The sequence below is a fragment of the Strongylocentrotus purpuratus genome, unplaced genomic scaffold (assembly GCF_000002235.5).
Source record: "Strongylocentrotus purpuratus isolate Spur 01 unplaced genomic scaffold, Spur_5.0 spur5_scaffold_21, whole genome shotgun sequence".
NCBI lineage: Eukaryota > Metazoa > Echinodermata > Echinoidea > Camarodonta > Strongylocentrotidae > Strongylocentrotus > Strongylocentrotus purpuratus.
In genome coordinates, this window is record NW_022145607.1 from 33,398,799 (window position 1) to 33,413,549 (window position 14,751).

A 14,751-nucleotide genomic window follows, 5' to 3' on the forward strand; every position below is an offset into this window, starting at 1 on the left:
TTTAGATTTACTGGTCTAGCTAAGCCATTAGAACCATTTGGTAAAACTTCCAACCAATAGGCCATTTTCGTAATGTAACCAAATGTAATGCATAAGTCTTTGTGAAGTGCCTCAATACAAATTATTTCATTCACCTGGTAAGAATAATAGTATTTCAATAGACATAATTCAAACTGCATACATTAGTTGTTGCCAGGTTGGACAAACATTATGGCTTGACCTACCTAGCAACACTTGATATATGCAGTTTGCATTCTGTCTATTGAAATACTATTATTCTTACCAGGTGAACGAAATAATTTGTATTGAGGCACTTCACAAAGACTTATGCATTAAATTTGGTTACATTACGAAAATGGCCTATTGAACGGCAACAACACTTCAATACTGGTACGTCTGTATTATCAATGTAAAGGCATCGGTAATAAGTAGACTTATACATAATTTAATAAATCGAATTTTTTTTCATATACTTGTATTTTATTGAAATTATTTTAGTTCATAGTTAATGTTTCCCTTATTCATGTTTAATTAAATGGAATTCATACGAAGTAGCGAAATGTCCTAATAACTTGTAATTTATATTTGTAGTATTTTCGAAATGAATTGCATATACCTAAATCATCAGTAATTAAGAAATATGCTGTAAATTCAGAAAAATTGTTTAAAAAACATAGATCTGCACGCACCCCATATTCAATATGCAAATTAATTGGTGTCAGCTGGTTCAACTGGAAATATGCCAACAGTCAGTCATCAACAGGTGCAACTGGAAATATGCACATCTTATTGGCGAGAAGTTTAAGTCTTTCCAAGATTTATATCTAGAAGCTGGTTTCGATAAAACTTTTAGTCGAATTCCCAATTTATTAAGTCTTAAAGACTTGAAATATTTTAAGTCTCAAAATGGATTTAAAATTTAAGTCCTAGAAATTAAGAGAGTAATGTACAAACCACTGGTCAATGCATCATAGGCCTGCACATTGAGATCAGGAATAGTTAAAGAGATATTTGAAAACCTCAAAGATATATTGAAATATTGAGTGCAAAAAGAGAAGTCATTCAAGTGAATGTCTGTTATCATATTTCATCAAGCGAACATTGTTTTTGTATGGAAGAACAAAATTATTGATCAAAGACAAATTTCGAACTAACGAATACAGATATTTAGGAATTATCTTCAAACATCGGCCACGTTTACACACGCATTAAAAAACCTAATCAACAAAACCAAAAAGCCTTCGAAACATTCCCCTAAAGACCAAATATCTTTCGCACCGTACTTAAAACTTTTCGATACCTGTATAAAGCCAATCCCTTTTTTAAAAATAGTTTTGAGCACTAATTTTTAAAAAAATTTGGCCCTCGAAAATTTGAAAAATCGCACCTCCCCCCTTGAGCGTCAGGGGGGGGGGGGGTGTCAATTTCCAAAAAAGGTAACATTAACGTGTTTTTACACGTCCCCTCCCCCCTTGAGGTGAGACTCACAAATATGAGGACAACCAGTCATCGAAAGATGGTGCTATTGAAAAGACATTACAGCAGTAGATAAACCGCTATTTTTTAATTCGGACCATAAAGCCCTAAATGACTTCGGATCATAAATGGTATACTTTAGGATAAAAGCCTTTTTATTTTATTTTGAAACAAAGGCCATCTCACTTTGAATATGCACGTGGAAACATTATTTCTCGTCTCCTGATTTTCATTATGTTGATTCACAAGTTCTCCATTCCCTAATTATCTGATCTGTTGTATAAAGGTAATATTTGTTCTGATAAAATGAAAGTGATATTATACAAAATAGTGATAATGCATGATATAAGTCTTATAAAAAAATAGAAGTGTCATAATAACCAATAAGTAACTCCTTTGACTATGGACATCAATGGAGATACAAGAAATATAAATTGGAAATGTAAGATTAAGGACTCGCAGCACTAGAAATAATAGGACGCCATCACCCGGTCAAAACAAATTATTGTTACATCTGGCTATGTTCACCGAGAGTTAGTCTGCTTTGATGGACAAAAGTTTCAAATTTTCTAGTTACAAGATTGTTCTGAAATTCCTTTTCATTCATGCCTTCCTTCTTCGCTTGAACAAACGTGACCGACCGTCATTCCTTTTCACCCCTACAGTTACATATTTATTTCAATAACAAAACAATTATACCGTCCGATGTTTCGAAGACAGTCTCAAAGGGGAAGCCCCTCTGTAATCATAGTTATTGGAATTATTTCTAACGATGCGGCGTGATTAAACAGTTCTATATTGCACAAACAACCAAAAAAAGTGCAAAGTCATGTATGTTCACAATTTGTCTAATAGTTATCAGCCAATGAAAGGCGTTGTATCATTTTGTAAAATGAAGAAAGAAGCGGTCTGATTGGCCAATGGGAGATTAGGCTTCACTGGTCGTAGTACTTTACGTGATCAATAGTAGAACGAAATGCAAAATAAATTTTACTTTAAAAAAAGTAATAAAACGTAATTCATGTAAAATCATCACCCTCAGACTTTACAATGGGAGAAGTTTCCCTGATTGATAAATTTTGACTTATTTTCAATCAAGGTTTATTTTTTTAAATCTCGTGCATTAATACGCATGGATCTTGTACTTTAATATTTGCAAAGAGGGTCACTTAACTGTAACCTAGTTGAAAACATGCATTCAATTCGTCTCGTTGCGCTTTTTGCAAGGGCGCCATCTCATGAGAATGAACGTACATGTTATTCAGGACGCTCTACCATCTGGGTAAGATGCTACTGCATTTAATATTGAATGACGAAAAACACCAATTCTCGCTACCCCAAATAGCGATTCTGCCGAGATCCGGGGAAAATCCTGAAAACGCGCATTGCATTATGGGATAGCTTTTCGACATTACAGCTTCCTGTGCAGGCGTTCGTGATCACAACCCTCTCTTTCACGGTAGAGTTTAACGGCCTTTTGTGCTAAAGTCACTAATTCTGCCCGAAGCTTTCCATTGCATATTATAATCTGTACAAATTACACTGATTGGCATCGATTTTAGCGTGCGTGAAAACTCTGCACAGCGAACACAGGCGCTAGCGCCAGCGGGATGGGACTCTATACCGGAAGTTGTAGTGACGACCCGAGAGAGGGAAAATTACCTCGTCTCGCGAATTTCGAGATTTTCGTACCTATTTAGGGTAGCGAGAATTCCTACCCCCCCCCCCCCCCCCTCAAAATTCAAATTTGATTTTCAGAATTACAAGACAGGGAAGTCATTCTTTTCAAATGATAATATCATATTACAAAAAAGTACGATAAGTACATGTAGAGATAGATAAATAGATAGATAGTTTCCAACATGAAACAGGATTATTTGAGGAAACCAAACAAACTGGAAAATTGATTTGCATAATTTGAAATACACTGTACTACTTACAATATACACAGTCGCATCTACTTTCGAAAAATCTTCGGACTAAGGCAATTTCAATTCTCTTGTACGTCACTGTTTGAAATGTACGAATTTTACAATGATTACGTAATCCGAAAATGATTTCGATAGGTTGAGTTGATATTTCAAAAGTAGTTGCAATCCTGAAATCATTACTTACCTATATTAGGAATTTAATTGCACACGGTTATTTTTATCCATGGATACTGTTTTTTGATAAACACATTTGTGTGCAGCACATGATATTGAGATCATCTATAAAATTTGATTGAAATTAATCAACGGGCTTTGAAATTCGTGGAAAAAGCAATTCGTATCGAGAGTGAAAGGAAGTGTTTTTCACAAATATTTCTTCATTTTACCTCGACGATTGATTGCTCTTTTGACACATTTCGAAATCTAGTAGTATTTACCAAGAAAACCGCAGCAATCATCCATTTAAGCTCTTTTGTTGTGTAAAAAAATATAACTTTATACCCATTTCCGTCTGGAAATAGCAATCATATTGCACATTTATCTGTGGGAAAAGAAAATGGCATCATTGACTTCGTACATGGTCTAGAAGAGAAAGAGAGAGAGAGAGAGAGAGAGAAAGAGAGAGAGGGAGGGAGAGAGAGGACACGTCGGTATTCATGAATCTCGGTTTGTTTGACTCTCGACTCTATCCCTTTCTCCCTACTTTTGCTGATCTAACCTCCCTTTTCTACAACTTCTGCGATCATTCATATTCCTTTTCTATCTTTTTTCTTCTCTTTTGACTTCAACTGTGTTCTATAATTTATTCCTATTTTTAATTTTTCCCCCAATTCATTATTTCTTTATTGTTACATATATTTTTTAAATTATTGATTTTCTATGTATACTTTGTTTTCAAAATGTAATGTAAAACTGCCTCGAGGAACTAATACTTCAAAAAGCTCTGCTTCTAGTTAGTTCCTCTTTTCTCGTGCCATTACATTTGTCTTGTTTCATTGTATCTCTTTGTAATATACTTATTCATTGTATTATGTTTTGCATGAAAAATTAAATCATGCGAATCTTGAATCTTATATCTTTGTAGCAGAGGATAAGGAGAAGAAGAAGAAGAAGAAGAAGAAGAAGAAGAAGAAGAAGAAGAAGAAGAAGAAGAAGAAGAAGAAGAAGAAGTAGGAGAAGAAGAAGGGGAAAAAAAGGAAGAAGGACCTCAACCTAAAGAAATGTTTCATTGTATTATTAAAAGTAATTAGCTTTGAAGAAACGTTGTTGTTGTTGCTATAGTTTTATTGGCGTGTATCATTCATTTATCAATATTTTCGCCATCACTATTAGCCTTGATTAGAGGCTGTACTTATCGTTTAATATTCTGCACTCCAATGGGAAATGAGATGATATATTCATTTGACCCCGGTAGACTATGGGCTGTTGATTTACCTTTGTATATCATACACACAACTGCGGTATGGCTAGACAAATAAGTTTACATTTGCATTATAAACAAACTAGGTCACGGGGAAAGCATTTAGTTCGAGGGATTGAAAGTTTTATAGTCTATGTCCTTTTGTTTGGGACCAGACTGGTTTGATGAAGGGTCAGACGTGGTCATCCTTGACCGCAAAAGACTAGCCTTTGTCCTGGTCCACCCAGATGCAGATAGACCTAATTTATACATTACCAGGGAACGTTCTATGGTCTGGGCTACTGATGACCAGTGCTTGTATTATATTGGTTATACACCGGTCACAACGATAAGGCCGACTGGGCCTGGTTTCACGAGACCGTCAGAAGTACAAGTTCACCGATATCCCATTGAAGCGCGTGTTGATTACATTACATACGTTTCAATTGGTTATCGGCGAATTTGCACTTAATATGACCGACAGCAGAACGAACAGAAAAGAACATAACCCTTAAAAACAAACAGAAAATCGGTAGTCCGAGCGAAACTTTGGAATTTGCGTTTTATTCAATTGTTGTTGTTTTTGTCCACGATATTATTCCCAAACCGAATGGATTGTGATTTTCTCCAACTTAAATAGATACGGTTAAGCTCGAAGGTATTAATTTTTGTCTTTTCCGAAAAGAGGAAATATGGTGCAGGACATGGCGTATTCTGAACAAGAGGCTGTTATTGTTTAGAGAAAACATTTATTTACATATAAAGAATCAACCTCTCTTGTAAACCAACTCTGATGATATAGCGAACGAGTATGATGATTATGACAGTAGGTCTTTGTTGTTCTCTTTTTGAGCATTTTAGGACCTTAAAATGACTTGATCGACCTACTAAGATTAAGTAGATCACGTAGCGAATAAATCTTACCAGGCACAAACTTACCACACCTGGGTCGATGGAGGCAGTTCATGCAGTAACAACAAGTGCATTGTCTGATATACCCACATTGAAACTTTGTCAAAATAAGACCCCTATTTTCGGAGGTACCAAACTTGGTCTTCTGTTTAATATCATGATTATGCAACACCCCAGTCGCCGCCAAACCGACTCATGACCGACCCCAAACCGACCGTTGGGGTAATGTAATTGCCTAGTGCCGGTCTTGTTGGTGAGTTTGAGGTATCAAATACCAGTTTGTTTAAGTTTCATTGAAAAAACTATTAGAAATTCAACCCGCAAAAGCCAGGCTAGGCAGAAGATTATCCACATTAGATTTTGGTCAGATTTTATCTTTTTTCCCCCTTCTACCAAGGATGTAAGAGTCCACCGGGCAAACATGGCATAGATTCGAACTCCAGACCTTCTGATTACAGAGGCACACACCGCCATAAAGATGTGTTCCACAGTAATAACATATGGCTGAATTAAAGAGCGGCCATTAAAACTTGGGGATGTCCTATTCCTCTCTCTGACTCATCGGAGCAGTTTGAATTAATTGAAATTAAAATCACGATAATCCCCGTTTCTCTTTAAACAAAGAATCCAACAGCTTTCAAGAAAGGCGATGACAAATTCTCTGGACCCGTATAAATCTCATCTTTTCCGTGTACTCCTGAGTCACTGTACGTGCTTAACATCGTCTCTTACCTATGTTAACACAAGATCGACACTTTTTGAAGAGCTGGTATTGTTTGGAAAGGGGAAATTCTAGTTTATAACGTTGGAAGACAACGTAACAAGTCGTTATTCTGTTCAAATACTTGTCGTGCTTTCTTCGCGCTGGTTTTTCATTGTAGTGCGAAAGTCATAAACTTGGGCGGCTGAAAGCATAGACGTCTATGCTGAAAGAGAGTACGGTGAAGAGTTAAGGGGCGTTTTATTGGGGGTTATTAAAAGGGACTTAGTATCGGCTCACTTTATAGGAAGGGGGAGGTGAAGTGGGGGAATAGCGGTCTTATTGAGGTTTTTGATGAAAATCATCGCTCTATGTCTTAGAGTGAAGAAGACTCTTGACCAGGAGTAACCTTTCTCTCTTTTCAAATACATCTTTCCGGTACACAAGATGATGAAGCGAATTACATTTAATGTGACGTTTACAAAAGGGAGAAATTATAGAAGAAGAAGAAGAAGCAGAAGAAGAAGAAGAAGAAGAAGAAGAAGAAGAAGAAGAAGAAGAAGAAGGGGAAGTAGAAAAAAAAATGGAAGAAGAATAAAAACAAGAAGGAGGCGACAACCACGATGATTAAGATAACGAAGAAGAAGAAGAAGAAGAAGACGGAGGGAGAGAAGGAGGGGGGAGATTGAGCATTAGAAGAAGAAGAAGAAGAAGAAGAAAAGAAGAAGAGGAAGAAATAGAAGAACAGAATCAAGAAGAAGGCTACGACGCCGATGACGAAGATAAGAAGAAGAAAATAAAACAGGAAAAGGAGTAAAAGTAAGCAGAAGCAGGCTAAGAAGTAGAAGAAGAAGAAAATAAAGTAGAAGAAGAAAACTAAGAAGAAGACAAGGAAGGAAAAGAAGAAGAAGAAGAAGAAGAAATAGAAATAGAAGCAAAGAAAAATAGAAGAAGTAGAAGGGAGCGAAAAGGGAGAAGGAGGACGAAAAGGAGGGGAGGAAGAGGTGGAGGATATTTGAGTTTGCGTTTGGGTTTTATGGAACCCCCAAAAGAAGAAAACAAATCATTAACACACCAGCAGTCATATCCACTGAATATTTTGTAGCCATCAACATTCAATGTTTCATTTAAATCTTAAGTATTGATCTTTTTCAACAGCAAAATCCAAAATTACATTCTTCTTCAGTTTCCACCCTGCTGCCTAAAGTTGCATTGATTTGTTCTTACCTCTTTTCATGAAACGTTTGTGACAATATTATTCTCGATACATGAAGTGTCTATCTTCGCAGAACCTTATAGTTCAATGTTACGAGTATTTATATTAATTAATGTCGGTCAGAGAAGAAGAGGTGTCGTGGTCCAGCGGATTCGCTTCGCCACCAGACTGTGGATCACAAGGTTCGCGGTTCGAGTCCCGCCGCGACACTAATGTCCTTTGGCAAGACATGTGCCACTCTTCATCCATGTAGAATGGTTTGTATACGGAGGTTGATGAAGCACAACCGTTAAATTGGTTTAAACGCAAACTTCGAGTATTCCTTTTAAATTCTCATGTCTAATGTAATTTGTTTGCATTTGCATTATTTTGTATACACATTTCCTTATTCCGTTGTCCTTGTTACCTTTTTTCTCCGATGTTTATCCTAATTTCAATTATTCGTGATGCATGTTCCGGTTATTAATGTAAAACTACAATTACTTTGTTTTATGCTAACTAAATTGCTCGGATGACTACGCATTTTAACCGGGTGACTATGGGTATTGGTGCTACTGTATTATTTTGTATACAAATTTCCTTATTCCATTGTGTTATAAATCTCACCCTCCAAACAACGTCTTTCTCTCCTGCTATGGTGTTTACATCTGCAATGTTTATTTTACCAGGAACCTGTACAATACAAGCACTGCTTTTCAATAGGTTCCTCACATTTTACTTAATCTATCATATGAATTGAGAATCATTGAGACGTGCTCATAATTATATACTACATGACATGACATGACATTGTAGTGTATATGTAAATATATAATTTCTATTGTATATGTATGTCTATATATTTTTTTTTTAAATGTGTAACAAATAATCTTGAAACTTGAAACTTGAAACTTGAAAGTAAATGGGTAACCGAAAGGAAGAAACTCCTTGAATGCTTTAGCGCCTTATTATGGCAGCTCAGCTACAGCCGGGGTTATAATATGATACCCTGTATTAATTAAGCACAATAGTATATCGAAGCATGCTGCGCTATAAAATTGTCCTATTATTAAATTTATCTATCAAGAATAAACCACTCTTATCTGTCACAATCAGTCTTTGAAAAGAGGTAATAATTTTGTTTCCAATTGTATGGGCAATATGTTGTTTTCGTTTTAAAACCGACCCGATACCAGCCAGCAAGAAACAGTTCTCAACCGATCGGTCTAGAATGGTCAGTGAGTCTGAGGCATGTCCAGAAAATGATATGATAGGGGGGGGGGGGGGGGGGGGGGGGGTGTAAGCGAGCATCGGTGTGTTCCGGGGTAGGTTATTCCAATTATGATTATGACTAATGTACAATTTATATCACATTTTTATAGTGAAGGCAAGCTAGGGGAAATCCATTTTTAGCAGTCATTGGCAGGATTTGCACGCATTAGGATTTATTCCACTCCAAATTATACAGTGGAATCCATTCAAAAGAAGTGGTTGAATTGTTCTTTTGAGAGGATATACCACTCGTTTTACTATTTTGGGAGCCAGTATCTCCCCTGGAAAAGAAAATATCCCTATATGACTCTCTAAGAATTGGAAATCCGCTTTTTTATCGAGTCGCACATCAAAAAAGCAGTTAATGTGCACCTGCGAACATTCCCAGGGAACGTCATGATTCTGATGGAGGGGGGGGGGGGGGGCGTTGCACACTATCTCCGCCCTTTATAAGCCTCTTGCTGGATACGCCAACTGATTAAAGAAAGGAAAGGCTCTTTATTTGCGTCATTGCGGAATTAGATTCAGTTAGTTATTACTTCTCAGCCGCTGACGAAGCTAATTAAGCCTCGAAAGGATAAAGAGTCAACAGAGAAAAGATAATTTTATTTACTTTTCTTTCCTCGCTTTCTGAAAACAAGCCAAATGAATTTCGCTCGTTTAACTAAAGTCCTGCATTGTGTGATTGTGCACGGTGTTAAAGCGTGGTTTCGTAATTTTACTGATGTAATAATGAACGACCTTTGTAACTCTTGATTACAACTCAACCTTTTCTCAATGTTCACATTTTAAGAGGAGACAAAGTCGTAAAGTAGAACGTGAACTTTCTAGAAGTCATGAAGAGAGTTGTCTGCAAATAATATGAGTTTAACTTATTGATGTTGTGCATTGTGTGTCGGGGTCCCCCTTGAAATAAGCTCTCGAGCTTTCGTGGGTTATTTTGTTCAAGCTGACTTAATGTTGATCTGTTATTCTTTTATATTGTTGTATGTTAGAGGCTTGGCGGATAAAATCAATCAATCAATCAATCAGTTATCATGACCTTTGTATTTTCATTGTATTGTGGAACATATGACTGTCGTATTCTAACAGCCATATGACTATCATCGCACCCTCCTACCCCCTCCCGTATGATTACGAATAAGCATGGTAGATGATGTGATTGCATTATCAGCTTTCTCAAAAATCATTAAAATTCTAATAAATCATGCTGTTCACGATCATAAATCATTTATAAGGTTACTATGCAGAATTTACTATACAATTATTGATACTGACTTCAAATCTCTTTTTATGCATCAAACCCCGGTTCGACAGATTCATAACCTGCATAATAATGTGTGCACCATATCCGCTGCCCGGGGGTGCATTCCTAACACAATCATGGGCACCATTAGGGCATGAAAATATTCATTTAATTTATTATTCAAAGTTGCTTTGCCTTATATATATACAGGTTCCCTCTTATGCATGCTGGTACACAACCGAGTGAAAAAATGAGACTTATGTCTTACGAACAAAAATTAAAAAATAGAAAACTACAATAAATGAATGAAAATGGAATCGACTCTGGAACAGTAGATCAAAATGTCTTGCGATATTATCCTCATAAAACAATACAACTATGCTACCACCATTCGATCCAAGTAACAACTACTTTCTTTCAATATTTTTTTTTATAAACTGTTTGGGGCAAAAAACACAGTTATATACGCGCAAAGTGATAAGTGAGATCTCAATATCGACTTTTCCTTCGAGATCAAAATCTAATTTTTTCATGAGTGTGATTAAAAAGAAATCACACTGAATAGTGAGATTCTGATCTTGATCAAAATCTTTAAACAAATCTTATCATAGAAAAGCATGGTGAGTATATAATCAAGGGAAAATCCCGTGAATCAAACTTGCAAGATTTTTCAACCTATTAGCCACTACCAAATGATGTATTTGACTTAAATAGTACACATATTCGAGCGTATGCAGAGAGTCATTTTCATCAACTACCCCGCGACAATTAAGTCATCAAGAACGATCCCCAAATGAGGGTATCGATTTCACTTCCTAAAACTACGACAACTCCCTATATGCGACTCATTAGCAATACAAATCGTCTATGTTATACCAACCGAAGTGATGCACATATTAAAGGGATCGTTTAACAATATTAAATCTGAGATACACGGTCCTACATGTTACCAGTGTCTGTGATATGGTGTAATATTGAAGCCCTAAAAAAAATCGCGCTTCAAAATGATCAAGAAGTGCCTCAAAAAAGTAAAAATCTTTGAGTGACCGGTTTTACCATACTCGTTTTTCCCTATAGACTGTAGTGTTATGAAAACCGTTCGGCGAACGCGGTTTTCAAAATTTGTAATTCCAATCATTAATATCTTGATAATCAGACAGGCGATCGGCTTGTAAGAGTCATGGAGTTCTTGACTGGCCTAAAGGTTTATAATTATCATTGCATAATGAGCTAAATCAAGGATTATTTCTAAAGGATCTAAGACAAAGTTACCGGATCCCTTTAAAAGAGAATCTCGATTTACACCTGCTTTTGCAATCCCACGAACATCGAAACAAGACCCGCAGGTGCATGGGAGCTCATGCCCTTTTCATTGTGAAAGTCTTCCATTGCGATTCAAACTCGTTTCGTATTATCAGTTTTTTTCCTTTTAGTAGTCCAAAGGTCGTTAGCAAATCGTGTGCTTACGAAGCTGTAATTTGCCATTGTGAAACTGATAATGATTCGAGATAGAGAAAATGAAAAGAAAAAGGAACACACCATTGAGTTGTTAGACAACGGAAAAACAAACATGAAGTGAGTAAAATAGTTTCTTACCCTTAAGTGATATGAATACAATGGAGAAGGGGAGGAGAGGAGAGGGAGAGACAGAGACAGAGAGAGACAGAGAGAGAGAGAGAGAGAGAGGGGGGGGGGGAAGGAAAGATGTGGGAGAGAAAGGGAAAAGAGAGAGAAAGATAGAGATATATAGGGGAGAGACAGAGAAATAGAGAAAGACAGAGAGAGGGAGGGAGAGAGAGAGAGAGAGAGAGAGATAAAGACAGAAAGAAGAGAGAAAAAAGAGAGGAAGAGAGAAAGAGAGGGAGAAGAAGAAGAAGAAGAAGAAGAAGAAGAAGAAGAGAAAGAAGAAGAAGAAGAGGGAGAAGAGAGGGAGAAAATAGAATGGAGGTTTTTTACATTTATTTTTTAATTATGTTGAGAGTACATGACCTACATGTACAAGCTTTAAACATTTGCATTTTGTTCACAATTTTATAATTTTGATAATGCTAAGCACTAACTTTTTAATGAATCGATGCCACGAATGTTCTTCTAAAAAAAGAATAAATATATTTATCTAGCAGTGACGGACTAAGGGGGAGGGGCAACTGTTGTAGGCCTTCTTTAAAAGAAAATTAATCCACCATACCTTGAGTGCACATAAATGTTCCTTAGTGTGTTCTTGTGATATTTTCTAATCTTCAACCCCCGAAATGACCTAAATGACCTTATTGTCATTTAGATATTTTTTATTGTCAGAGATTTGTTTTTAATTGTCCCCCTCCTGATTAGAACCCTGTATCCGCCCCCGCATGTATCATCGTATATAATCGACAAATAGCCCTCAAATGGTCCGACCCCCTTTCTTTTACAACCCTTTCGTCTCGTAAGGGGCTAATAAATCCGCTTTCTATGGAAGGAAACATATTACGTGAACTCCATAATGAGCCTAATAAAACGGGTACGTGGCAACCGTCGCGAACTTAAACATGCATTCGTTCTTACAGTTAATTAGTGTTCTGTAATATTACTTGAAAGGTGAGCCACCCCCCCCCTCCCCCGGAAAAAAAGTTATGAAGAGAATTCAGTGAAGATGATTTACTAACCAGAAATTGAAAAATGAAGTTTGGATATGATCGCATTAATGAAAATGAGTGATTCTCTTGATTCTTGAAACCAAAAAGAAAGATTGTTTTTCTTTTGTTACAGGAAAAACTCTCAAAGAGACTATTTGTTAATTTAATTGTACTATCTATATTTCTTTGTCACATAAATGTTTCGCTTGGTGTTTTGACAATTTTATTTCAGATACATTGAAGAGCTGCAAACTCCTTGTAATACTCGTGATTTTGAATACGAAATTATTTCTAAATCAATTTTTCTTTAGAAAAATAAATATAAATTTTGACAATTAAAATTGATATTTTCTGAAACATAACCTTATCATTAAATACTTAAAATATGAACAAACTAAATTAGCCATATCTTGTAAAATGTAATTGTAAATGTACTTGATTAGGTAAGAACCTTCATTTGAAATCTGTTACGAACCGTATACATGTGCACAGGCGCGTACGCAGGATTTTTTCAAGGGGGGGGGGGTTTTAATATTTATAAATCGGGCCGAAAATTTCGCAACGACTCAGCCAGCCGCTGAATAAGCGGGGGGGGGGGGGGGGGGGGGTAAGAGGTCACTTTTTTTTTTTTTTTTTGGTCCCAAAAAAATCGCAACGATAAGCGGGGGGGGGGGGGGGGGGGGGGGGGTAAGAGGACACATTTTTTTTTTTTTTTGGTCTCGAAATTTGAAAATTTGACATTTTGCTCCGTTGGGGGGGGGGTAAGGTCAGCTTTTTTAGGTCAACCATGGGAATTTTTTTTTTTTTTTTTTTTTTTTTTAATTAAAAAAAAAAAAAAAAAAAAAAAAAAAAATCCAAAAGGGGGGGGGGGGGGGGGGGGGTTTTAGAGAAATTTAGGGGGGTTTATACACAAAAAATTACCAAAGGGGGGGGGGGGTTTAACCCCCAAACACCCCCTGTGTACGCGCCTGCATGTGCATGATGTTAATGTTACTTTGGGCATGCGGAGATGACTGAATTGTAAAAGTGTTGAATTTCTAATTAAAAAAAAACAAGACCATCTACAAAGGTATTTCATTATTTTTGTTATGAATACATACTGTTCTTACTGTTGTGTAGTTGTGATTTTGTGATATTATTCTTAAAAATATAATGTCACCTTGCTGTGACAAATTAAAGTAGGCCTATATCTGGCAGAGCGTATTAAAAAGTGTACCCAACTTTGGTAGCTCCTAATTAAAAATTCAAAACCAATATGATTTTGAAATCTATTTTTGATGAAGGGAAATTGTTTTCTGTCCAATAATACCCTATTCATAATATTTATGTCATGGGTTACTGAAAACCCACATTAACACACACAAAATGGCTTTTGACCCACATTCTTTGCTTCAGCCCAAACTTGGTACAAGAGGATTTTGACAATACTATTTGGAAAGCCTGTCTCTCAGTCATCCATGGAAGCACAATTGTGAATATGGTATCATTAGACAGGGTATTAGGTACAAATTTACCATGAAATATGATTCAAGATCAAATAGGTTATAACTATTTGATAATAAGCAACCAATGTGGGGAACAATTTTTTTATATACGCACTGTATATCTGATATGATATTTGTGGCAGCTCTATTTTAATCTCGAAAGTAGTTGGAATTATCCAGCCACCGATCAATTCACTTTGCCTTTGGTTTAACAGCACTTTTCGAAAAGTACAAAATAAATCATTAGAAAATTAGGTTTATAACTAAACCATGGTCTATAATAATAATTTTCTCGAAAGGTGATCGAGAGGACAGAAGAATAAGGCGTGTAGTTAAAAGGTATTGACAACATGTATAGTTGTTCTTTGCTTTTGAAAAACAGTGGTGGAAGAAAGGGATAATTCATACTTTATATTTTGCCTGCCTCTGGACAAATTTTGTTACAAATCTACAAATCTCAATTCAATGGCAGTCCATCCGGTACATCGAATGGCATACCGCCTTTGTGAAGAAGTCGGATC